The following is a 27,106-nucleotide window of genomic DNA, read 5'->3' on the forward strand; positions in this document are numbered from 1 at the left end:
TGTCATTCAGGCCAAAGAAGTGTTAACTGAGACTCAATAGTATCGCAAAGAATCATCTCTAATGCAGTGACCAAAGGAGTCACGTCTTTTTTCTTTCCTTTTTTTTTTTTTTAATGCTTGAATGGTTCCAATTCAGCTGTTATTCAACCATTATTCAGCTCTTAGAAAAATTTTGGGTCTGATATTATGTATTATTTCTTGTTTGAGTTTGGTGCTGTGAAATCATGCCTTTTTCATCTTTTTTTTTTTTTCTTTCTAAAGAGATGTTGCCAACACCATCTTTAAGTATGCTTTTATTTGCCTTCTGGTATCTACATATAACAGAACTTCTGCAAAGTGGAATTTATGATTTGCAATCTGTGGCCATTTCTATAGTGTTCTGATTTGCAAACAGGAATCACCTCCTAGTCTGTATTTTTCTTGTGTGCTTCCTTATGTTTGACTAATTTAAGGTTCTAATAGATGCGCTTGTAAAAAGTTGCCTTATTTATCACTGAAGCTGTCTGAGCAGCTTCAATGAAATTGTGCTGACCTCATTTAATTATTTGTAAAACCTGTGTTCCGATTCAGTTGGCAAGGTTTTGGGTGTCTTTTTATGTTTAAGGAAATTAAAGAGCAAACATCAGATAATTTATTGAGTGCTTATGATGTGCTTCTATGGTTTATTTCTCTGAATCCTTCAAACGTTTCTTGGAGGTATTTTATGCCCATTTTATGGGTTAGAAAACCCAGATCTTAAGTCTCCACTTAAGATCATACAGAGAGTACGAGGTGGGGGTTGGGATTTGAGGCCAAAGACGCAGGGTTCGTGCTCTTTCCTGCTTTGCTGGGCTGCATTTGGTGATTAAGAATGGATCGGAATTAACGCCTTCTTTGACCACACGCTGTAAAGCAGCCAGCCCCAACTGTCCGTTCGATGCCATGGTTTCCAGATGCAGCGCGGTCCGCGATCTGGATGTTCCATCTGCCTGATTTCACGCCCCAACTGCTGAGAAATAGCTGGATTTCTAAAGCTGTGGAGACACAGCCAACAGGTCTTCATTCATTCTTAGGGAAATGGAAAGACTGCAAGGTGACCTTGAGGGCCTGGCAGAATCTGAATCCTTGGATGTGTAAGTGGCACCAGTTGGCATGGGCTTTCTCGAGTGGGCTCGGGAGCTGGCGGTGTTGGTGGCCCGGAGGTAAAAGTGGACTGTGTTCATTTGTTCAGGATGTAGGTCGGCCGGGAGGGTGAGAGGAAAAGAAACGGTACTCAGGCTGAAAGATGATGGCTATTTCGACCTGAGCCAGACCACCTCCTTGCCATACCTCAGCCAGATCTCCTCCAACCACCCCGGGGCAGCAGAATGCTAGCACAGTAGCTTTAGGCCAGTTAGGCCTGGACAACTGGCACTGATTAAACCCCAACTGTGTACACACTGTGAAAAACATTAGAATTATTAAAGGCATAGGACAGATGGGCAGTATGATTAACTGAAGCAAATTTCTTAAACTTGCCAAGGCTCACTTTCCTTATCTGTGAAATGGGAATAAGACTGCATACTCAGTCCCCAGGATCGGCTGAGTTTGTGCCCCAGAAAAAAAAACTTTGAAACTTCCAAATTGACTTTCATGGCGACACATGTTTGCAGAATATTTTAGACAATGAGTCAGGTCCCGGAGAGAGGAGTTAGATATGGTTGGTCTTAGAGAACTTTAGTCAAGGTCTAGAGATTGTGCTGGTCAGGGCTTCTTCGGTTATAAGTGACAGAACCCTGAGTCTAACCACTCCCCCCTACCCTGCCCAGTTAAGAAGATGTAATTGAAAAGGAAATATGTTGGTTCACATAGTTGAGAAGTCTAAGAATGGAACTGCTTCAGGTAGGCCTTGCTCCAGAAGCTTGACTAATGTCATATGGACTTGTATTTTTTCTCCCTTTCCCCCTTTTCCTGTTTTCCACTCTCCTCTCTGCTGGCTTCCCTCTCAAGAGTGCCTTTCCCCTGGGTGGGCTAGTGGCACCAGGCTTTTAGTCTCCTGGCTCTAAGTCCTGCAGAGAGCTAGTATATGTGTCCAGGCCAATCCATCAGGAGTCTTGGGATTCAGTCTTACTGGCTTTGCCTGGGTCACATGGTTGCCCTTAAGCAATCCCTGTAGCCAGGGGTGGTTTATTCCTCTGAATGGCCACACACAGATCACAGGCTCATGCCAGGGCTTGGAGTGGAGTCAGTTCACCCCCTGCAAGGACTAGAGTTGTGAATGGAAGTCAGGACTTGTGCCAGTAGAAGGAAAGTTGTCTGTCCACCACAGTGGATACAACTAAAATGTGGCAAATGCTGACTGCTTAGAGGTTCTTCCAAAGTTGAAAGGGAATATAAAACTTGGGGAAGTGACTCTGTCCTTGGTGGAGGTGTTCAGAGAGGACTTCCAAAAGCAATGAATTTTAAGCTGGGTTTTGAAGGATGAATATGGGTTTACCAAGAAGTGCAAGAGATTGGCCAAGCAAAGGGACAGTTAAGGGAGGGCAGACTGAGAGTCTAGAATGAGAATGAACTTGAAGCTTGTACCCTAGACCGCTGAAGATCATCTGGGCATAGAATCAGAATGGATTTGAATTTGACCTTGCTGTGATGAGGAGGCATTCTAGGCTTCCAAGCAGAAGAAGGACCTAGAAAAAACGAGGGCTTATGACAATATGGGGAGAAGAGAAGATGGTCATAGGGAAGTAGCTTCAGGAGGCTCCCAGGTTTCTTGGCTCCTACATAAAAGGCACGGCTTAGCCACTTCAGGGCCAGCCACTCACTAACTGTGTGACCTTGGGTAAGATATATAATACTTAATCCCTCAGTGCCTTGATTTCCTCATTATAAATATGTGTATTCATCATACCTACCCCATTGTATGGGGTGGATGTGAGGATTAAATGGATTAATGTTTATAAAGCCCTTAAACAGTGCCTGGCTTATAACATGGCCATTTAACGGTTTGTCAGATTAAAACAAAATCATTTTCGTTTTAATTTTTGCACTATTTCCCAAATAGTATTTTGAGGACGTAGTATTTTGAGGAAAACCCATTTCATAGGATGTAACAGGTGTTTCCATGAAAGAAGGATAGAACTGTCAAAACTGTTTTGATAAATGCTGGGTTCCATATTATTAATAATAATAATTATAACAAATATGTGTTAAGTGCTTACCATGTGCTAGGCAGTGTGCTTTACTGTTTGTTTTTTTTTTTACCCTTCTAATTTAATTCTAATAATTACCCTGCATACTTACACAGTAGGAAGTGGCAAGGCCAAAATGAAAAGCTAAGCACACCTCCCTCTGAATATCGAGTTGTTACTCCTGGTGCTGTACTGATTGCTTTTCTGCAGACCTTCTCAGGGCCTTTGTATTTACATGTGTGCTGAAAATTTCCAATTTCACATTGAAGAGAATATACAATACTTCCCCAAAATATTGAATCAAAGCCTCCCTCATCCCTGGTGCATCTTATGGGATTTGAGCGCCAGCTTCTGAGCAAAGTGTGCTTCAACAACAACAATGATAATTAGTAATGAGAAGGTCTTTATCAGTACAGTAACATGGATAAAGAGTAATTTAGAGGACATTTCTCTCAAGGAGCCACACTGCTTCCCCCCCCCCCCCTTAAATTACCTGGATCAGCTGCCTAATGGGCTGCCAGTGTCCTTTATAAGCCATGACATGGATGTGACAACTTGCTGGAAGGTTCTTCACCACTACATCCCATTATCTGTGCAGTTGCAGCTTCTCTCTGCGTTTTGGTTCCCCTGCTCAGGGAAAGAGGTGAGTACCATCCCGTTTAATGGGCTATTTGTTAGGGCCACCCTTGATCCTGCACTTTAGCAGTGACCTTGTCTGTTTTCTCTGAATCCCTCAATCAGCACCACTATTGAAATTGTCAAGAGGCGAGCCTCACTGATATAATGCCGGATTGATTGGCCTCGTCCGTCCTCTGCTGGGGAGACAAGTGGGGGCAGGAGTGTGGATAGATCCGTGTTAGAGTAAAAATGCTGAACCATATTTTTGCACATCTAAACCACAGATGCAAAGAGAGGAGGAAATGAATGCCTCTTTTAAGCTACTGCCAACAGTTCACGTTGCCTAGGGGAGGTACTGTGTTTGCCAAGATGGAATAATTTATAGATCTCATTTTGAACTTTGAAAGTCTAAAACTTTTTGGGGGGGGGTGCGAGGGTGTAGAAAGTGGTTTACGCTCTTTAGGTTTATTAATAATCACCAGCTAAGAGGTCAAAGCTAAGAACAGGAAAATTAAATAGGAACTAAATAAAATTAGTGCTGTGATGTGTAAGGTATAGAGACAAGAATTAGGTTCTGGAAACCTGAGGGGGCTAGGCCTGTTTTTCTCCTTCACTGAAAGACCTGGGTTGGGGTAGGGGGTGAGGAAGGGTTCTGGCTCATAGGAAAGAGCTCACTTAACACCTGCCCCCTCACTGCTCGGCAGGCCAGCTGGTTTTTTCGGATGTCCCCCAGTACATAAGCCAGACTCTCCATCTTCACACACCTGACCTTTTCTACTGCCCTCGATCCTCCAAATTACTCTCCTGCCCTCCCCACTTTGCCCATTTGGATATTGACACACTGACTATCTCACGTTTCTCCCCCACTGGACTTTTGTGTGATTTTTGCCTGTGTTTACGATGCTCCTGCAGCCTGGAATGTTCTCTTACCTTGACCAGCTGCAGATTCCTACACATTCTCCCTTTCCCCCCAGGCAGAGTTGATGCCTCTGCACCCCAACTGTCATCCTTCTAGAAAGCAAGCACCACAATGCATTGCAACCGAGGCTTGAACTATCTTCCTATGAGACCGTGAACTCTTGGGGTCCAAGGACTGTGGTAGGTTTCTGTTTCATATCCATCATTTAGCACTCTGTAGGCTCTTCATACATGCATGTAGAGGAATAAATGAATAAGTTAATGCTTTCATCCTCAGAATCTGTTATGAAGTTTATTTTTCTGTAACTGACAAAACCACCCCCAGGTCCCCATAGAGACTGAAACACAAAAACTTCTATTTTACCACATAAAAATAGATCCAAGGCAGGCCCTGGAATGATGACTCCATAAAGTCATCACAGACCCAGGCTCCTTTCAGCTATCCATTCTGTCATGCCTTTGAGGTGGTATTTTCCTGGCCCAGTATGACTGCTGCAGCTCCAGCCATTACGTCCGATCTCAGACAATAGAATTGAGAAGGTATTATGAAGGGAGTGTCCCCTTCTTTTAAGGGGGTTTCTGGAAATCGCACACTTTGTTTATGTCTCACTGGCTGATACATAATATCATGGCCACACTTAGCTGCAGGACAGGCTGGAGTTCTGTTAGAGAGGTAGGTGAGTAACTGCCTCTGGTGTGGCAGGCAGAATAATGGCCTCTGAAGATGTCCATATCCTAATTTGTGCAACCTGTGAACATGCTATGTTACATGGTGAAGGAGCATTAAGTTTTCAGAAGGAATTGAAGTTCTTTTTTTTTTTTAATTTTTTTTTTTACGTTTATTTATTTTTGAGACAGAGAGAGACAGAGCATAAGTGGGGGAGGGGCAGAGAGAGAGGGAGACACAGAATCTGAAACAGGCTCCAGGCTCCAAGCAGTCAGCCCAGAGCCTGACACGGGGTTCGAACTCACGGACTGCAAGATCGTGACCTGAGCTGAAGTCGGACGCTTAACGACTGAGCCACCCAGGCGCCCCAGGAATTGAAGTTCTTAATTGACTCTGAGATGAGGAGGTTATCCTGGATTATCTGAGGGGACTCAGTGTAATCCCAACGGTCCTTAAATATGGAAGGGGGAGGCAGGAGAATCAGAGTCAGAGTGATGCAATGTGAGGACACTGCTGGGCGTTGCTGGCTTTGAAGATAAAAGAAAGGACCCCAAACTGAAGAATTCAGCTCTAGAAGCTGAAAAAGGTTAAGGAAATGGATTCTCACCTAGAATCACCAGAAATGAACCAGCCCTGACAACACCTTGATTTTAGCCCAGTGAGAACCACTTCAGACTTCTGACATCCAGAAATGTAAAATAATAAATTCGTGTTTTAAGCCACAAAGTTTGTGTTAATTTGTTACAGCAGCAGTAGGAAACTAATACATCTGTATAGAGACCTAGTGGTTTCTGCTGCATCCTTCTTTATAGAATGCCACTCAGAAGATGTAAGGCATGCTTAGTTTGGACAGGGGCGGGGATGGGATGGGGTGGGTCTTTTTATGGAAAACTTTTAAAAAAATGATGGTCTATGTCAGAGGTGAGCAAGCTTTTTCTGTAAAAGGCCAGATAGTACATATTTTAGGCTTTATGGGTCAATAGACAAAATCAAGCATACACAGCCAGTTAAAATGCAATCATTAAGACATGTGAAAACCCCTTTCAGCTGGTAGGTTGTACAAAAACAGGCAGTGGACTGGATTTGGCCTGTGTTTGCTGGCCCCTGATGTATATTGTCACCACAAAGAGTGTTTCCTTTTATTTTTGAATAATAAAGGAAAGGCATGCTTTTTGTAAAAATTCCAAAGAATGAAGCGTAAAAGAGCTTAAAACGGTGAAAATCCTCTCTCCCAGCACTCCCTTCTGGAACAGGGCTTCTTGGCCTTGGCCCTGTTGACATTTGGGGCTGGATCTTTCCTTGTTTCCTTTGTTCTGGGGCTATTCTGTGCATGTAGGACCTTTAGAAGCATCCCTGGCCTCCACGCACTCCATGCCACATGCACTGCCACCCCATCTCCGAGTTGTGACAGCCCCACGTGTCTTCAGACATTGGCAAATGCCATCCCCGTTGAGAACTGATATGCTCCCTCAGGAGGTGGGGGCTATAATTTTATGTATCTCTCTCTTTCTCACTATGTGTATTTATAATTTCCTCCCTCCCTCCCTCCTTTTCTCCTTTTCTCCTTTTCCTCTCCTTCTTTTTAAAAATAGCATCATATTATACATTTTTATTCCGCAACTTACTTTAAAAAACCCTTTTATTAAAGTATGACATACATACATGAAAGTGTGCAAATAACAAGGGGACTGGTTATGAATTTTAACAAACTAACCACAGCTATGATCTAGCACTCAGATTTTTTTTATTTTTTTTTTTCAACGTTTATTTATTTTTGGGACAGAGAGAGACAGAGCATGAACGGGGGAGGGGCAGAGAGAGAGAGGGAGACACAAAATTGGAAAGAGGCTCCAGGCTCTGAGCCATCAGCCCAGAGCCTGACGCGGGGCTCGAACTCACGGACCGCGAGATCGTGACCTGGCTGAAGTCGGACGCTTAACCGACTGCGCCACCCAGGCGCCCCCAGATTTTTTTTAAAAATTAGCCCTCATCAACTCTTTATTTAACAATATATTTTAAGAGTAATATATATGATATCATTTATATAATAGCTTATAAAATATACATGCATATAAAATGGTACATGAATATACAAATATATCATATATATATATATATACATATATATATATTTAAAATTTAACAATATAGGGGATACATGTAGTTTTCCTTCATTTTAGCTTGAAGGTGGCTGGGATGGGGCCCCATTCCTGCTTCCCCAAGGATGAACTGCACCTCAGTCAGTTACCACACAGACCACAATGGGCACATGGCTCAAGGAAAGCCAGGGAGTCTGGAAAGAGATGCTTACTCTTTTCTTCACTGGATTTCAAGGAGAGTGCATGTGATGCTGGAGCTAAGGCAGTGATGTCGTCACTGTAAGGAGAGGCCAGGGCACACCTGAGGGGAGGAGAGCCTATGCATGGAGAGAAGACTGGATCTTGGTGGCACCTTTGAGGCCTAATTAAGCTGTACCTGAAGCTAGACTTGCCATGGGGCATTCATTTGCTTCTGGCCCATGGTTGACCATGCGGATCTGAAATCTCAGGAAGTGCAAGTGTGGCTAAGGGGGGACTCACGTACCACAGACTGGTGGCCTGTAACAGGGGTGGCAGCTCAGATCATCTCTGAATTGCCTTTCCAGTTATCCTTCCATTGTCTTGGCTGACAGCTCCTGGCTGCTGTGGAGACAGCTGCTGAATCTCCTCATCAAAGGGGCACTTGCTGCAGCTTCAGTGCTGTTTCTGAGCTTTCCATTCTTTTCCCATTCTTTTCCATATGGGTAGGCTGAGAAATTTCCCCATCTTTAAGTTCTGGTTCCTTTTTGATTAACCATTCCATCTTCACATCATTTCTTTCTTCTCACGTTTTACTCTCCGCGGTTAGGAGGGACCAGGCCACTCCTTCAGCACTTTGCTTAGAGATTTCCTCAGCCAAATATCCGATTCCATCCCTTGGAAGTTCTACCGTCCACCAAGCACTGGGACATGAACACAATTCAGCCAAGTTCTTTGCCGTTTTATAACAAGGATAGTCTTTCCTCTAGTTTCCAATAACATGCTCCTCATTTCCATCTGAGCCCTTGTCAGAATGGCCTTTACCACTCATATGTGCAACAAAATTCTGTTCCAGATCTCATGGGTATTCCCTAGAAAGATTGAGGCTTTCTCTAAAACCCTCCTTTTCTTTCTGAGTTTTCACCAGAATTGCCCTTAATGGTCTGTTCACTGCCATGGAGGCATGTACCTCAAAACTCTCCCTGCTTCTATCCACTACTCAGTTCCCAAGGACTTCTACGTTTTTAGGTATTTGTACATCAGCACCCCGGCTTCTCAGTACCAATTTCCGTCCTAGTCCATTTAGGCTATTGGAACAAAATATCATTGACTGGGTGGCTTATATATATATATTTTTTCAACGTTTATTTATTTTTGGGACAGAGAGAGAGCATGAGCGGGGGAGGGGCAGAGAGAGAGGGAGACACAGAATCGGAAACAGGCTCCAGGCTCCGAGCCATCAGCACAGAGCCTGACGCGGGGCTCGAACTCACGGACCGCGAGATCGTGACCTGGCTGAAGTCGGACGCTTAACCGACTGCGCCACCCAGGCGCCCCGACTGGGTGGCTTATAAACAACAAATTTATTTCTTACAGTTCTGGAGCCTGGGAAGTCCAAGATTAAGTTACTGGCAGATTCCATGTCTGGTGAGAGCCCACATCCTGGTTTACAGATGTCTGTGTCCTCACGTGGCAGAAGGAGTGAGACCTCTCTGGGTCTCTTTTATAAGGAAGGGCACCTATCGCATTCCTGAGGGCTCCATGCTCATGACCTAATCACCTCCCAAAGACCCCACCTCCAAATAATACACACTGGGCGTTAGGATTTCAACATGTGAATTTGGGAAGGACACAAACATTCAGTCCAGAGTGGTGAGAATACATTTTCTTATCCTTTCCAGCTTTTATTTATTTTTTTTATTTAAAAAATTTTTTTTAATGTTCATTTATTTTTTGAGAGACAGACAGACACTCACACACACACACACACACACACACAGAGAGAGAGAGAGAGAGAGAGAGAGAGAGAGAGAGAGAGAGAAACACAGAATCTGAAGCAGGTTTCAGGTTCTGAGCTTGTAGTGCTGAGCCTGATGCATGGCTCGAACTCACAAACTGAGATCATGACCTGAGCTGAAGTCAGACGCTCAACCGACTGAGCCATCCAGGTGCCACTTATCCTTTCCAGCTTTTAGAGGTCACTGCATTTATGCTTGTGACCCCAACCTCCATCTTCAAAGCCAGCAATGGCCAGTCACCTCTGTCTGCCACATCTCTCTCTGACTCTTCTGCCTTTCTCTTCCACGTATAAGGACCCTTGTGACCTTGGGCCCACCCAGACCATCCAGGATAACTTTCTTATCCCAATGTCAGCTAATTAGCAACCTTAATTCCATTTGCAACCTAAGTTCCCCTTTGGCATGTAACCTAACATACTCACAGATTCTGGGGGTTAGTAAATGGATATCTGTATTAGTTGCCCAGAGCTACCAAAACAAAATACAATCAACTGTATGGATTTAAGCCAAAGAGATTTATTCTGTCACAGATCTGGAGGCCCAAAGTCAAGGTGACAGCATGACTGGTTCCTTCTGAGGATTGTGAGGAAGAATCTGTTCTGTGCTCCTCTCCTGGCTTCTGGTGGTCTCAGTTTTCCTCAGCTTGTAAATGGTCATCTCCTTGTATCTTCACATTGTTTTTCTCCTGCATGTGTCTGGGTCCTTTTCCAGATTTCTCATTTTCATAAGGACACAGTCATGTCAGATTAGGGCCCCATTTTAACTTGATCATAAAGACCCTATTTCCCAATGAGCTCACATTCAAAGGTATAGGAGGTTAAAACTTGGACTTCTTTTGGGGGGACATAATTCAACCCATAACAGCATTTTGGGGGACTGTCTACTGCACTGAGGGTGGCTCAGGATGTTTTTTAAGCTCCCTCACATTTTGATGTATTATATCTTTGGGAGAGAAATGGATGCATCCATGTGAACAAATAAAGCCCATCCTCTGTGTGTTTTGGGTTTGCTGGGGAATTGTCCTGGAACCTGTATCAGCTGCAGGAGCTCCTCAGGGACCACACATGCTCCTCTTCCCGACAGCTCAAGTTGTCCAGAATCTTTTCACCCTGGCACTTTACTCATTTTGCAACACACGGGCCAGGCTGACTCATTCTTTCATTTCTCAGATTTCATGGAGCCCTAGAGGTGCCGAGTGGGAGGCACCAACCCTGAGGTGCAGGTTACATCTTCAAGGAGAGATGGCAGAAAGTCAGCTGGAGTGTGGGCCCAGGGTCCAGGACAATGGTCAGGGTGGGGCCGTGAATCTAGGTCCTCAGCGTGGAGATGGCTCCCAGAGTGATGGAAAGAGCCTCTTGCTGCATTCCTGTGTCCCCACTCCCCATCTGTGAGCTCCCAGCTGTGGCTGTTCTGAGTCACTGGCTCCCAGCATTGGACACATGTTCACCTAGAAGCCCTACAGTTATTCACTGGATGAGTCAATGAGTCAATCAGGTGAATGCTTGGGGGCTGGGCCTGGCTCCCTCATAGAACAGGGCCAACAGTTGGCTGCCTAGATGTGTCTGATGGGGTCCAGGAAGCCCTGCTAGAAGTGCCTGCAAGGAGGTGACCATCCCTTTGTCTGCTTTTGTTCCTGCCTCTTAAGCAAATGTGTCCCGATTCTGATTTTGATCGAGTTTGAAGAGAGTGGGTACGGAGTTGATGACCAGGGACTTCCATTAGAGTGTTACTTTTGCTAAATGGCTCTTTAGCAAAAGGTGAGGCTGGCACCTGGGAGTTTCGTCCTGTGAATGTGGACTCTCTTGGAGTGGAGCAGAGGTGTTGGACTACGCTCAGCTGTGTTATTTATTGCTTCCAGTGCTTCCTTGTCACATCTCCCAAAGAAAGGAGGTTTTTTTTTCCTTTTTTTTTTTAATAGTTGTGATGCAAAATATTTGTAACATAAAACTTACCATTTTAACCACTTGTAAGCATACAGTTAAGTGGCATTAAGTTCATTCACAATGTTGTGCAGCTGTTCCCACCATCCATTTCCAGAACTTTCTCAACTACCAACAGAAAGTGCACACCCATTTAACACTAGCTCTTCCTCCCTCACCCCAGAACTTGGTAACCAGTGCTCACTTTCTGTTTCTGTGAATGACTTATTCTAGAGACCTCATATCAGCAGCATCACACAGTGTTTGTCTTTTTTGTGTCTGGCTTTTTCCATTAGGACAAGTGTTTAACGTTGTCTTTTAAACAATTTCCAGAGAGCCCGTATCACTTCCTTCACTGCCCTTCCTTAGCTCTCTGTCACTCCAGAAATCACTGCACCCTGCTGCTAGACCCCCAACACTGTTATGGGACTTGGGTTTCAATTTCTATTAAAACTCTCACTTCGGGACTTTCCTCCCAAAACATATCTCAAATGTGCCTTCTCGTCACCACATCCCTACTCCATCTCTCGTGTGGATGGATGCCGTAACATCCTAACTGGATATCTTGAGTCTGGCCAGAGCTATTCATAGTGTGATGGCGCTGCCCTGTGGCCCAGCCCCATCACCAGCAGCCGTGGCTCAGAACCCTAAATCCCATGCTGGGTTTCAGCCCGCCCTGTCTGCCCAGTGTCCCGTTAAGCTGCCTTCATTTCACTTTAGCCACACAAAACTGTCTGCAACTGTTGGAGCATGCTGGCATCTCACGCCAGCCACTTTGTTTTTGCACTCTTGTCACACCCACCTGGCATTCTCTCACATCCCTTCTCCATCCAGCTAACTCATCCTAAGGCCAGGCACAAAGGGCCGCCAGGCAGCGCGAACCTTCCTTCCAGTCCAGGCTCTTTGTATATTCGTCTATTAGATTCTTGCCAAATTGGATCAGAAGGATTTGTTGCTGTCTCTATTCTAGGTGAGGGAGACCATGACTCCTTGAGGGCAATGATGCTTCTTTGAATAATGCACTTATAGATGAGATCATGGGCCTTGGAGTTCTTCAAACTTGGCTTTAAATTTCAGGTCCTCCATTTGGCTACGTGACAGAAAGGAAGTTTCTTCTACCCTTTGAGACTTTTTATTATTATTATTATTATTTGTATAATGCTTGTGGTGGACAGACTTTCAGGTGGTCCTCATGATCCCTGCCTCCTGATGTTCATGAGTTTGTGTGATGCCCTTCCCTTGAATGTGGGCAGGACCCAGGACTTGCTTCTAACCAGTAGGACATGGCAAACATGGTAGGATGCTACCCCCAGGATTACTATGCTCTATAGAACTCCATCTTCCTAGCAGGTTTGCTCTTTCTCCATTGCTGACCTAGAAGAAGCAAGCTGCTATCAAGCAAGTGGCCGAGTTGGAGAAGTTGACATGGCAAGGACCTATAGGCAGCCTACTGGAGCTGAGGGTGGCCTCTGGCAAGAAGCTGAAACCCTCAGTCCTGATGCCACAAGGAAATATATCCTGCCAAAAACTGGAAAGAACTTGGCAGCAGGTTTTTAATCAGTTGGGTCTCTAATGAGAACACAGCCCCATTGACGTCTGAAATGCAGGTTGGTCAGACCCAGAAGTAGAGGACCCAGCTATGCTGTGCCTAGACTTCTGACAGAAACCACTTGAGAAAGAAATGTGTGTTGTGTTAAGTTTATGATAATCTGTTCTGTAGCAATAAATAACTGCTACAATGGACATATCAGTATCTAGCCTAAGTGGGCAATTCTCATGGTGATGGATAAATGAAATAAAGCATCTAGAATAATCCCAAATGGTAAACCACGCATGAAAGTTAGATGTCATTGCGATTACCATCATCCTTACGTTCACTAGACCCAAACCTATAATAGGCAACCAGGATGGTTGGTAGGAGGCTGAACAGATGAACAAATGAGCAAATATACTCCACCCAGTGTTAGATTCAGGATCCCTGCCCCTGGGCTTCACCCAGAAGAACAAAGATAAATGTGATTTCTATTTAGTTGGAACATTTTATTATCTCCTTGAAGTCTGGAGTCTCCAGTGGAGAGAGTAGGTTGATTTCTTGAACTTGCTTGTCTTAAAGAGGTAAACTTCTACTATGATTTATAGAGATCCTCAGCTGGAAGGCCATTTGGATAACCACCTTGTCCAGAGTCCTATCAAACACCTCTGCACATGTTCCTTCCTGCCAGTTCTTCTGTAGTCCGTAGCAGCTTCTTGTCTTTGAAAACCACGTTGTGTGGCTTTTCTGGGCTGTCTATTCCCAAAGATGCAATGGGCTTTAGGTAAGAGCATGTGGGGGAATCAACAGGGACATCCTGAAACAGTGTGCCCATCCAAAGGCAGAAGTAAGAGCAAAGTCAAAATGCAGATGCCTAGTCATGTAAACCCACCCCTGGAGGAAATTCTATAACCCCTGACAGAGAAAGGGGGAGGAATCCCAAGGGCTTCGTCTTGAGGCATTTTACCCCCTTCTGGTTTCGTGGTGTCCTCTATACCCCAGGTACTCCAATCTGCCTCCTTCTCGAGCTGCAGCCCCTGTAGGTCCCAAGCTCTGAATAGTTCTTACACTCTGACTGTTGGGATACACTGTGCTAGGACAGGGTCAAACAGGCATCTGTCTGGTGTTCTTTGCATTGAGCTGACCTGAAACCAGGCATGGATATAAGGTCTGTGATACCTGCAGAGTCCAGAGGGCAGGATAGTGCCCAAGGGTCCTGTCAGAGGGAGAATGCCATGTCAGTAGCTCCCCATCACAGGGCCCTGCTAAAGACATAAATTCAAGATAGGAAAGTCATTTCTGAAAAATAAATACAGGAGGACAAATGACCCAGTTTCTTCAACAGATGAAGGGCATGACGAACAGGAGAACTGACATGGATTAGAAGAGACTTAAGCGACACATCCCCCAAATGTAATGTGTGCATCTTCTTAAGATACAGATTCACTCAAAACAACTATTAAAAGATATATATACATATATATATATAATATATTATATATATATTATATATATAAATATATATATATTTTTATTAAAATTTTTAATGTTTATTTTTGAGAGAGAGAGAGAGAGAGAGAGAGAGACAGAGCGTGAGTGGGGGGAGGGGCAGAGAGAGGGAGATACAGAATCTGAAGCAGGCTCCAGGCTCTGAGCTGTCAGCACAGAGCTGGATGTGGGTTTAGAACTCAGGAACCGCAAGATCATGACCTGAGCTGAAGTCGGATGCTAAAATGACTGAGCCACCCAGGCATCCCTAAAAGATATTTTTGAGACCGGAACTCATTGAAGATAGACTGGGCATTTGGTTTTATTAAGAAATCTTTGTTAATTATGTTGGGATGATAATGATATCATGGTTCTATATTAAAAAGCTCTTACTTGTTAGGAACACACATTGAAATATTTATGGGTAAGTGACAGCAAGTTTGGGATTTGCTTCAACATACTGTAAGAAAACCAACCAACCAACCAACCAAAGTTGGAAACATGGGCAGATAAAACAAGAATTACTGAAAATGCTGAGTAGCATTTGAAGCTGGATGATGGCCACATGAAAGTCTGGTAGTGTTTCCTGTTTGTGTGTGGATTTGAAAATGTCCATACTAAGTGTTAACAAATTAAATGTATATCACCTCCTAGGGATCAGAAGGCAGAGTCCTTATGGTGGGATCAGTGCCTCCATCTTTAAAATGGGTGCAACAACTCCTTCCCTGCCAATATTATTTGGTGACTTCCACATACTCTAAGTCTATGTGCTGTATGCTTGCTGAAGGAGATAGAAGGTCCCTTCCCCCATGAAACTCATGGACTGGTGGGAGAGACAGATGTTAAATAGACCGTTGCCCAGGGAAGCATTTAATTGAAATTGTGGTCAGTGCTGCAAAGGAAAACCACACAGTGTGGCGAGAGCTTGTAACAGGGAGATTAGACACAGATCCAGACAAAGCATCACGAAGGTTTTCTGTTTTGCTGACATTTAAGCTTGAAAGGTGGTAGCTTGGACGAGTGTATGTGCACATTTGTAGAAGTACATAGGTGAGCGTGCACACCTGTGTGTGAGTTTGCATGCATACCTGTGTGGGCCTGTGTGTTTTGGGAAGGCAAGGACATAGAGTAACGGCTTTGCAAAAGTAGGAGACACATTCAGAATTGGGAGGGGCAGCAGAAGGGAAGTGAGGGGAGATGGTCAGGGAGAGGAGGCTGAGGGCTCTGGGTCTGCTGATTGGAGAGGTGATGCCAGGGGTTTGAGGGAAGATACTGGGTACAATTCTGGAGAGCAGCAGCATCTTGAGAATGCTGGCTCATTTATGAGGAATTGAATTTGAGTCCGATATAAGTTAAATGTTTCAGGCGTGACTCATAGTGTCCAGGGACCCTATTATACGCTTCACTTCAGCAGTGGCAGCTCTGAACCAGAAAGGCTGCCATGATTGGTATTTAACACTGCACCCTGCTCCCTGCTCCCAGGCTGTCTCATTCTCAGCCCACATTCTGGGTCCTCAATGACACCTGCCATTTGAGGGGTGGGGGTGAAGCCCCTTCCTCAAAGCCTCTTCTTACCTTGGTGTTTGAGAAGAATAAATTGCTTTTGTCTTTTATTTATTCTCAGGGGCTAGCAGATCTGTGTGCCAGGGAAGAGAGGTTTCTGGACTAAGGGGTTCAACTCCCAGCAATGCCATTTTCTCCCTCTGTGATCTTGGACAGATTCTAACTAGTGGGAGCTCCAGTTTTTTCATCTGTAAAATGGGGACAAATATAGTCCCTCCCTCACAGGTGGTGGGGAGGAACTGATAAGGTAGATGGGGGATGTGGTATCCAGTAATCATGAGCTATTATCACCACTGTTATTTTATTATTGTTATTTTTTTAATGTTTTATTTATTTTTGAGACAGAGAGAGACAGAGCATGAATGGGAGAGGGTCAGCGAGAGAGGGAGACACAGAATCGGAAGCAGGCTCCAGGCTCTGAGCTGTCAGCACAGAGCCCTACATGGGGCTCGAACTCACGGACCACGAGACCGTGACCTGAGCCCAAGTCGGACGCTTAACCGACTGAGCCACCCAGGCGCCCCTATTATTTTATTATTAATAGTTGTTTCACAACTCCAGGATTTAGACCTAAGCCATAAAGTGGGTCACGGGCTTGGGCCTTGATTTATGTCTTCTTGAGCCAAGACTATATCTTAAGAGTAGGATAGAAAGGCAAGGATTTGATGTCTGCAAAATATTCCATTTTCCTTGTAGAAAATAAAGGAAAAAAGAATAATTGCTCTTAATCATCCCACCGGGAGATGAACACCAGTAACATTTTAGCAAATTGCCTCCTGAATCTTTCTCTTTTAAAACTGGATTAATCACAGTCCTTATTCATGACATAATCTCAGCATTCGTGCAGTCATGGCCGGTTCTGTCTGTCTGTCATCTGCCTATTCATTAAAGTGAACTATTAAAAATCTCCATTTTAGAAAATTAAAATCAGTTGATTATTGGTGATTTCATATGGTTTATCTTAATATTTATTTGATCTTTGGTAATGTACTAAGAGCCCATGAACTGACCACCCCAAGCAAAAGCTATGTCCTTGACAAGAAACTCTATGTATGTGTATGGTAGCCGTCACCCCATCCTGTCCTCTGGAGCCCCGGAGGTCACCCTTCGGGTCACCCTTCCACTGTTTGCTTTCCTTTTTTTTTTTTTTTTGCATCTATATGTATTTCTAGAAAGCACATATATTTATTTTTTCTAATTTTATTTATGCTGGTATAATTTTTTTTTCAAAACTAAATTGAAATCATACTATACACAGTTCTTTTCCCTGATTAAAAAATATTGGCTCTTGAACATATCCCTTTCTCATTAAAAAGTCTCCAGAAATATAAAATGTGATGCTTGCATAATATTCCACATTGTGGTTGGATCATAATTTATTTATAATTTTCCCTTCAAGTTGGGCATCTGTGATTGACTTTTTTCTTTTGCAGATAATGCTGTACAAACTTTTGAAGGATTCTCGGTATATTTTGTTAAATTGCTTTTGAGAAAGGTTGTAAAAGATTTCATTCTCTGCCTCCCTGAGTCCCTTACCCCCAATAAGTCTTTTTAAAAATGTTACCAATTTGATGGCCTGGGTGGCTCAGTTAGTTAAGCGTCTGACTCTTGATTTTGGCTCAGGTCGTGATCTCACAGTTGTGAGATCAAGCCCTGCATTGTGCTCCATGCTGAGCATGTAGCATGCTTGAGATTCCCTCTCTCCCCCGCCCCCCACTCCCTCTACACCCCCTCAAAAAAAATTTGATATGGGAAAAGTGATATTAAAACACACTTTCATGTGTTTATTGGGTATTTACATTTTTTTCTGTGAACCTTCCATTCATGTCCAGAGTTCATTTTTCTATTATGTTCTTATTGATCTGCAAGAGTTCTTTATATATTGAGGAAGATACTCTTAATCTGTCCTAGTTGTGGATATTTTCCATGATTGTCATTTGCTTTCCTATTTTGTTTATGATAACTTTGAAATAGAGACGCTTTTTATTTTTAGGTAATCATTTTTCTCACTCGTTTCCTCAATTGATGATCCCCCCCCCCCCCATTGATTTTGTGCTTAGAAAAGCCTTCCCTATTTTAGCATCAGCTAAAAGTTAATCTAGATTTTCTTCAGGATTTTATGGTCAGTTTTTACATTTTATTTTTTTTTTTAATTTTTTTTTTCAACGTTTATTTATTTTTGGGACAGAGAGAGACAGAGCATGAACGGGGGAGGGGCAGAGAGAGAGGGAGACACAGAATCGGAAACAGGCTCCAGGCTCTGAGCCATCAGCCCAGAGCCTGACGCGGGGCTCGAACTCCCAGACCGCGAGATCGTGACCTGGCTGAAGTCGGACGCTCAACCGACTGTGCCACCCAGGCGCCCCAGTTTTTACATTTTAAATCCGAAGTACATTTGGAATTCATTTTGATGTCTTTATGAGGATCTAAGTTGATTGTATTACCACAAATAATTGTCTAGAAGCTGAGTTTATGAGTAGTTTTCCTTATCCCATTGGCTTATGACGCCTCCCTTAGCATGTGGTCAGTGTTTCTCTTTATGCTTTGGTGTGGTTCATGGGTGTAACACTGTAACTTTGGTTATCAAGTCTTGTGCCTCTTACCTGCTTGAATGGCTGCAGCCTTATGATAAGAAATCTGTTCTTGCTATTAGTCCTGATTTGCAATGTGTCTCTTAAGCATTCCTGGCTTTTTTAAAATCCGGAACATGTCAAAATAATTTTGTCACTCCTCTCCTAAAAATGATTGGAATTTTGATTGGACTGTGTTAAAGTTATAAATTAATTTGGGAAGAATTGACATTTTTTACATATTTAGTCTTCTGATCCAACCAAGCTTGTGTGGGTCCCATCTATTTTTTTGTTAGTATTTTGCTTCTTTCTCTTCCTCCCTCTCTCTTAATCTTTATGGCTATTGGGAATGGAATCCTCACACCCAATATAGGTTGGTGTTCTAGCTGGAAACAAAAGACACACTCAAATTGCGAAATTCAAAGGGAGTTTGTCACTGGACGTATCAAGGTATGAGAGAGGGAGACTGTGGGAAAAACCATAACATATTGGAGAGTTTTCCTGGGCTATTAACAGGGGGCCAGTTAGCACCCCTAGGTTGAAGAGGCAAGTAGAGAGAGCAAAAACCAGATCCTGAAAGGGACTGATTCTGTGGAGAGAGACTTTTTGATAGGAACGGGAACCTTTGGTTGAGATACCCAGCCTACCAGAGGAGAATGGGAGGGAAGGAAGTTGGGGTATAAATGCCCTAAGTTCTCCTCTCTCCCTACTGGTGTTCTCCACTGGGTAAACTCAATGGGAATCTAGAGATCCAGGGGGCCCACCGATGTAGTCCACACAGACCAGCCTTGTGGATGCATGGAGAAGAGCAGGGAGGAAGCAGGGGAGGCAAATGGAAGATACCCACTCAGCAACCTTGACTCACTCTCGTCCCTCGTTGTATATACCATCTGGTATTTGTCATTATATCCAGGGACAATTGATGCTTATATCTTCATTTTACTCTTCACACACTTTTCTAAATACTTTCTCTCTTGCAAATGCTAAGAATTTTCCAGTTGCTTCCCTTGGGTATTTCAAATGTATAGTTGCACAATCTACTAGTAACGATTTTGCCTTCCTGCTTCCAATGGTTGTGTCTCTTATTTTACTTCCTGTTCCTACTGTAAGAGCTGCGCCTGCCACAAAACTGTATGCGGGTTTAAAAGGCCTTTTTAAGAGGCTAAATTTCAGCTTTTGAGCGTCATGAGAAATATATGGCTCTGTCTATTTCCTCTTCTCTCTGTTCCTCTTCCTCTCCCTCCCTCTAACCATCCATCCAATATACATATATTAAGTGCCAACCCCATTCAAGCACTGAGCTATGTAGTGGTAGACCAGAGACAGTAAGCAAACTGACAAACAAAATCAACAAATAAAAATACCAGAGAAGCATCTCTCAAACTTTTTGAAAAAAAAAAATTTAATATTTTTTTTTTTTTAAAGAGAGACAGACAGAGTGCAAGAGGGGGAGGGGCAGAGAGAGAGGGAGACACCGAATCCGAAGCAGGCTCTGGGCTCTGAACTGTCAGCACAGAGCCCGACATGGGTCTTGAACTCGTAAACTGTAAGATCATGACCTGACCTTAACTGACTGAGCCACTCAGGTGCCCCTCACACTTTTCGAACTCATTCCACAGTAAGAAATTAATTTGGTGTGTGTCCCAGCCCCCCCCACCCCCCCACACAAATGCATTGATGGAAAAGTTTCATGTTTCCCTTACTACCTATAATGCAATGCATGAAATGTGCTCTGATGTTTTCTATTCTAATTCACTTTATTTAAAAAGAAAGAAAGGGAAAAAAAACTCCCACTACTGGCTGCTGCTCACTCAGATGATTTCATGCCCCATTCCTGGGTCCCAACTTGCTCTTTGAAGAACACTGGGTCAATGTAATGTACTGTGCCAAGAAGTAAAATGGAAAAGAGTAACCGTGTTGCTCCTTTAGTCACCAAAGCTTTTATTTCAAGAGCTACTCCATCTACCACTGAACTTAGAGTCCTTGGGGAGCACAGAACTTTACTGAATTAGCAGGATGTTGGAAAGAGTCCCTTCAAACGGTGAGTCCCCTGAAGGTTACGGAGGGGCAGAGGCAGTTTTATGCCTCCCTTCATATCCTAGAGCTATTACTTTGATGTTTCTTTCCCTTTAACTGAGAGGCTCCCCCAGAAACCTCCATGGACTTCCCTTTGCTAGGTCTCTGGAAGCCATCTGCATGTAAACTGAACTTGGGTGTAATTGGGTTGAGGATAGGTGAGCTCTGTCTGTGGAGCTGGTTTCCCACCTGTTAGCTCTTTTCCATCAACTGATGGTTCCCAGAGAGGTAACCTTAGCCCTGAGTTGATCTGAAATCTCTGAAACCCTATTGGGTGTTTAACAGCTGCCCTGGGTACCTGGGAGCAGGGAGTGGAGGGGCTCATGCATGGCTACCATGTGATAGAGCCCTCTGGAACCAACAGAATCAAGATCTGGTTATACCCCAAAAAATGAGGAGCAACACAGTTGTTATTGATATACTCTAAAAGAGTTGGGGCAGTGGAAGGAGTGACCATCAAGGTCTTAAAAGCTAGGGAAAGAAAGCTTTTCTGCTTGGTCTTCAGAATGGTGAAGAGTACATTCTGGGTCTGAGGAGCATTCAGACTTACCATCATCGGACTACCTTTGTAGAGCTTCCTATGTGCTTGGGACTATTATTACTCCTGTGTTACAGATGTGGAAACAGCATGCTTGGACTTGCCTCTCCCTGCAAACCTCTTATAGGAGATAAGAAGTCCCTGTTGTTGAAGCCATTTTCATTTGGGAATTCTTCTTTTTGCAAACTAAAAGCATTCTAACTTACAACTTGTACTTGAAATCCATTCCTTCCTTCCTTCCCTATTCATCCAGTAAATATTTATTGTGAGCATAATACATGATGGGTCCTATGCTAGGGACTGGGGATGCCATAGTGAATTCCATCATGAATAAGGCAGAAACAGGCCCTTCAGAGATGGGAGAGGCAGGTGTCAATCAAGTAGACAGGTCAATGGGTATTCAGCATGACAAGTATGGTGAGGGCTGAGGATATGGTGATGTCAGTGCCTGTGATGTGGGGATTAGTCTTGTAAGGAGGTCACATGATTTCCTTGAGGATGTGACATTGGAGCTGATGTCTAAAAGAAGAGTAAGCCATTGTTTAGTAGGGAGGGACAATAGGGATGTGTTCTAGAGAGGGAGAAAGTAAGAGCAGGGGCCCTGCAGTGGGAGGGAAAATGGGGACGTTGGGAGGTGAAGAAGTCCTGGTGGGTGGAGTAAGGATCACGGGGGTGTATTAGCATCCTCCAAAGGAACAGAACCAATAGGAAACACATAGATATACAGAGAGAGGCTTATTATGAGGGACTGGCTTGTACAGTGATGATGACTGAGAGGTCCATGACCAGCAGTCTATAAGCTAGAGGACCCGGGAAGCTGGTGTTGTGGTTCTAGTCCAAACCCACAGGCCTGAGAACTCAAGGCAGGAGGAGATGGATGTCCCAGATGAAGCAAGAGAGCACATTTGCTCTTCCTCTGCCTTTTTGGACCTTCAGCAGATTGAATTATGCTCACACGCTATGGTAAAGGGTGATTTTAGTTACTCAGCCTACAGATTCAGGTGTTAATCTCTTCCAGAAAGATTCTCACAGACACCCCCAGAAGTAATGTCTTACCAGCTATCTGGCATCCCTTAGCCCAGTCAAGTGGATGCATAAAATTAACCATCACATGGGGACAGTGGACGGAAGGTGGGCTAGCATACATGTAGTCCTGGGTGTTGTACTGAGACCTTGGGGCTTTGTGTCTAGACCTGTAGGAGGCATTTAAGCAGCAGGATGATGAGGTCAGATTTGCATTTTGGAAAGATTGCTGCCCAGAACACCATTTGGGTTGAAAAACTGTGACAGGATTCTGCAGAACAATGATCATACTGAAATACAGCAGGACTGTGAGCCCTTTTCTGCCTCCCTGTGTGGCCCCTGATGGGCTCCATGGGCTAATGTGTTTAAGCTGGTTGCTTATTTAGAATTATCTTTGATTCAGCACACAGTCCCATTTCTCAACTTGATTCACCTCTACAGCTTTCATTTGAATGGAGGGGTGGTGTATTTTCCGCTGCTCATGGTATTTTGAAGGCATGTTCTAAAACCAAGGGGGTCTGTGGGTGGAATGGGAGACTACTGAGGTGTGGAGAGAACTGAAAATATTCACAGGCCTTGAACTCTAGCCTGCAGTCTATGATGGGGGTGCATTTGGCTCCCGTCCTTTCCTAGTCTGGTTTCCAAGGAATTTCTCTTCCTCATGGACCACTCCCCTGGCATCAGGGACTCTCCTTCTGACTTTGGGTGGTAGGTGAAACTTATGAATGTCCCACACTGTTAGACCTTCGGATGGGGCTGTGTGAAGTGTCAAGATGGGGTGAACGTAATTTTTGCTGGACAGTCCACAGGCAGCAAGAAGAAGGAAGCAGGACAAATGCCCTCAACAGATAGCGCATGCAACAGCTGGCATCATCATCAGCACAGGGGATATGTGACAAGTCTATTTAAATGGCTGTGGGTGGACAAGATGCATTGACCTGGCCTCCCTATGCACTGGGGTTGGTGGGCAGAGTTTGGCTGCCTCTCCTTGCAGGCTCCTCTCCATATGCCCTCCTGCCAGGTCCCATCTCCTCATAGACCCCACTGCCCTCCCTCTAGGTGGCATCTCATCCCCTTCTCCACTCCCTTTCCACCTAAGTGACCTTTTCCAATTTGTTTTTATGGACTCTTATGTCTCACGAGGCTTCTCCTGTCTCACCAAGATGCCCTCTTGCATCTTGCGACTTCCAAAAGTTGCGACTTCCAAAAATGATTGCGATGTAGTGTCAAGAGACTTCTTTATAAGTTTAAAATAAAAGAACAAATGTTTTTCTACTCATCTGCCAAATATGTATTAAGCACGTCTTATGTTCTAGGTGCTGGGGATATAGCAGGATATAGACATCTGTGCCCTGGTGAAGTTCATGTTCTAGTCAGAGGAGGTAGAACAATGTGCGCATGTCTCCAGGGGCAGATTCCTCAAGAAGGAGATGTGGAACACAGAGGTGTAAACAATGACTATTTCAAGATACCATCTTGCTTAATTCTATTGAAATATTTCTTGAAAAGCCACCAGAATGGCACAGTCCGAAATTCAATTCTTGCATGTTCCTGCAAGAGAAAGATCAGTTCCTGTGGCTCGTCACTGAAGGTCTTTAATACGACCTCAACTTGCATGTTCAAGTGTTGTCCCCACTCCTTCCCTTCGCAAACTCCATGTTCCTGTCACACCAAGCCTATTTATGGACTTCCAGACGTGGAGTATGCTTTCCTGCCTCAGACCCTTTGCTCCAGCCCTTCCCCCTGTCTTGATTGCTCTCTCCTCTCCTTCTGATTTTATAAATTCTCTTCACTCTTCAAAACTTAACTGTAAATACTGCCAAGTGCTTGAACCTAGTTCAGAGTGAGTCAGTTATACCTGGTTTCAAATCTTGACTCAGCCATAAATTTGGATCAATTACTTGACATCTTGGAGCTTTGATTTTCTCATCTCTGAACTGGGTTAGTATGAAGATTAAGTGGGTTAACATAGTAAAGTGAACATAGCAAGTATTCATTAAATGTGAGTGGTCATTATTTTCCCCAGTGATGGGTGCAGACTTTGGAGGGTATATATTATATGTGGGGTGGATGTGAGTCTTTTGGGGCCAGTGGGATGAATGTAGTAGGAAGAAAAATGGCACCCAGAGATGCCAACATTGTAATCCCTGGAAAGTGAATATGTTGTCTTACATGGCAAAAGGGAATTTGCAGATATATATTTTTTTAATGTTTATTATTTTTGAGAGAGAGACACAGAGTATGAGCAGGGGAGGGGAAGAGAGAGAGGGAGACACAGAATCTGAAGCAGGCTCCAGGATCTGAGCTGTCAGCACAAGGCCTCACACAGGGCTCAAATCCACGAACCGTGAGATCATGACCTGAGTCGAAGTCGGACACTTAACTGACTGACCAACCCAGTCGCCCCCAGATGTATTTAAGTTAAAGATCTCGAGATGGAGATTATACTGGATCGTCTGGGTGGGACCAGCAAAGTCACAGAATCTTTATAAGAGAAAGGCAGAAGTCTCTAAGTGTCAGAGGTTGTTTGGAAGAATGCTTCACTTCTGGCTTCAGGTGGTGGAAGGGGTCGTGAACCAAGGAATGTAGGTGGCTGGAAGAAGCTGGAAAAACTGAGTGAACAGATTCTCCCCTAGAGCCTCCAGAAGGCATCCCTGCCTACACCTTGATTTTAGCTGGGTTGAGACTCTTGTCAGCCTTCTGACCTATGGTGCTGTAAGATAATGAGCTTGTGTTGTTTAAAGACACTAAGTTTATGGTAATTTGTTACAACAGTAATGGAAATTTAATACATACCCATCTTCAGTGATTCATGCTTTTCCCTTGCTACACCTGAAATATTCCACTGAGGTTGTTAACTATGTATTACTTATTTCTAGTTAGCATCAACGCATGTGTTTGCCACCTCTATACACAGAAACTCTTTCTGTCCCTATATGTGAGGTAGTCTCTGCGTCATTGAGATGACACAGACTGGCAGCTGGACACAACCCAGAGGTCAAAGGCCTGGCCTCTGGAGCTACACAGACCTGGGTCTGAATCCTGGGCAGGCCCCTGAGTTGCTGTGAGAACATGGGGAAGTGATTACCCAAGTATCCCTAATCTTTGGCGTCCTGGTCTATAAATCTGAAATACTAGTTCAGAGTTATATATTATAGAGAACATATGAAACAATGCATGTAAAACTCTCAGCACATGACCAGCCCACAGTAGTAAATGCTCAACAAACATTAGTGGTAATTATTATTGTCCTTAATTGTTATTGTTACCCTGATGTGATCATGGGCTTGTGCCTGTTTTAGGGTAATTTCTGGGTTTTCAGGGACTATGGCTGCTGTAGTTCTAAGAACCTCAAACATTACTGCTCAGGGATCGCTGTTCCACAGAGCACACACGTGGAAATTACAGCGGGTGGACAAGATGATGCCTCAGGAACAGTTCTGAGTAGGGCAGTGAGGTGCTCAGATGTAATAACTAACATCAAGTTCTTACTGTGTGCCTGCCTTTGCTAAGGGCTTTGTATGGATTTGCTGGTTCTTTGTTCCTAATAGTCCTCTGCAGGGTGGGAGTTAACATCCCCACGTGACAAAGGGGAGATCAAAGGCCAAGGAAGCTACGCAGCCTGCCCCAGGTCTGGCCCCTAAATGTGTACCCACCCAGCCTTTTTGCCTTCAGAGCCTCACATTCTTCAGATTCAAGATCCAGGTTCTGGTGTAGCCCTGCTGGGAGCAAATCCTCTTGCGCCTCAGGGAGGGATGTGACCTGCCCAGGACGGGGCTTTAAGAGCTATCCAGTTGAAACAACACAGCTCACTCACTTGCTACAGAGGAAGGTGGATTGGGGCTGGCAGTGCCTCTTCCTGGGGACAGCTCTGGACAAAGCCACTCGGGCGTGTTTTGAAGTGAGGCTGCCCTAGGGGGTGTGTAGAAGAAAGGCAGTGTTATTGATGTTTCCCATCATGACGCTTACAGTTTCTTCATTTCTGGTCCCTGAGCCTCAGGAGCCCTCAGTGTAGCTGCCAAATTGCTTCATGCTCCAGAAAAGTGGGGTGCCTCTTAGAAAAAAACCTGGCATTTTCTACCAACAGCCCCAACTGTTAGAGCTTCTTATAATATTAACAAGGAATCCACAGCATTCCCCAGAGAGCACCATGTTTCTTATTCTTTTTTCCCTTTCCCAGAAAGGGCTTTGTTCTTTCCTCTTTCCTGGCTATTGAAGGGACTCCATCTTCTTTGCTTGGATCTAGACCTGTGGCATCCAATATGGTGTCCACTCTATCCATGTGGCTTTTTAAATTTTAATAAAATAAAACAAAACAAAACAAAATAAAATAAAAAAATACAGCTTCTCAGTTGAAGTAGCACATCTCAAATGCTCATTTACCACCATACAGACCATGTGACAAACGGCCACCATGTTGGACCACATAGATATAGAACATCTCTGTCACTGCACAGAGTTTTCCTGGATGGGCCTGGTCTAGGGAATTCATTCATTCACTCATTCAGCTCTTGTTTACTGAGCACTTGCTATGTGCCAGACACCATTCAAGGTTCTGGGAAGTAAGCGGTCAACAAGAAAAGCAAATCTCCCTCATAGAGTAATCTCCATGGTGGGTGAGACAATCATCGGGATAGTAGTTGCCGAATATGAGGAGTCCCAAAGGAGACTAGGAAGGGCCAAGGAAAGGAGAGCGATGGTGAGCAGGAAGCATAGGCAGAGAGGTGTGGGAAAGGCAAACACAAGCTGCCCTCAAACCCCCTTCCTACCTCATGTCCCAAAGAGCTCATGCCTTCAACCCACTCACTGAATCCTTGGCTTGGACTGTGCCTGCTCGGAATGCAGGGCATGCATCCCCCGAGTGGTGGCCTCTTGCGTGTGTGGAGATGTGCAACACCTGGTGACAAGATGAAGAGAACTTCAAGTGCCAACAAAAAAGCTAGGGTGATCCCTGGGTTGACCACAGGCTGGTGA

This window comes from Lynx canadensis, chromosome E3 (assembly GCF_007474595.2).
Source record: "Lynx canadensis isolate LIC74 chromosome E3, mLynCan4.pri.v2, whole genome shotgun sequence".
NCBI lineage: Eukaryota > Metazoa > Chordata > Mammalia > Carnivora > Felidae > Lynx > Lynx canadensis.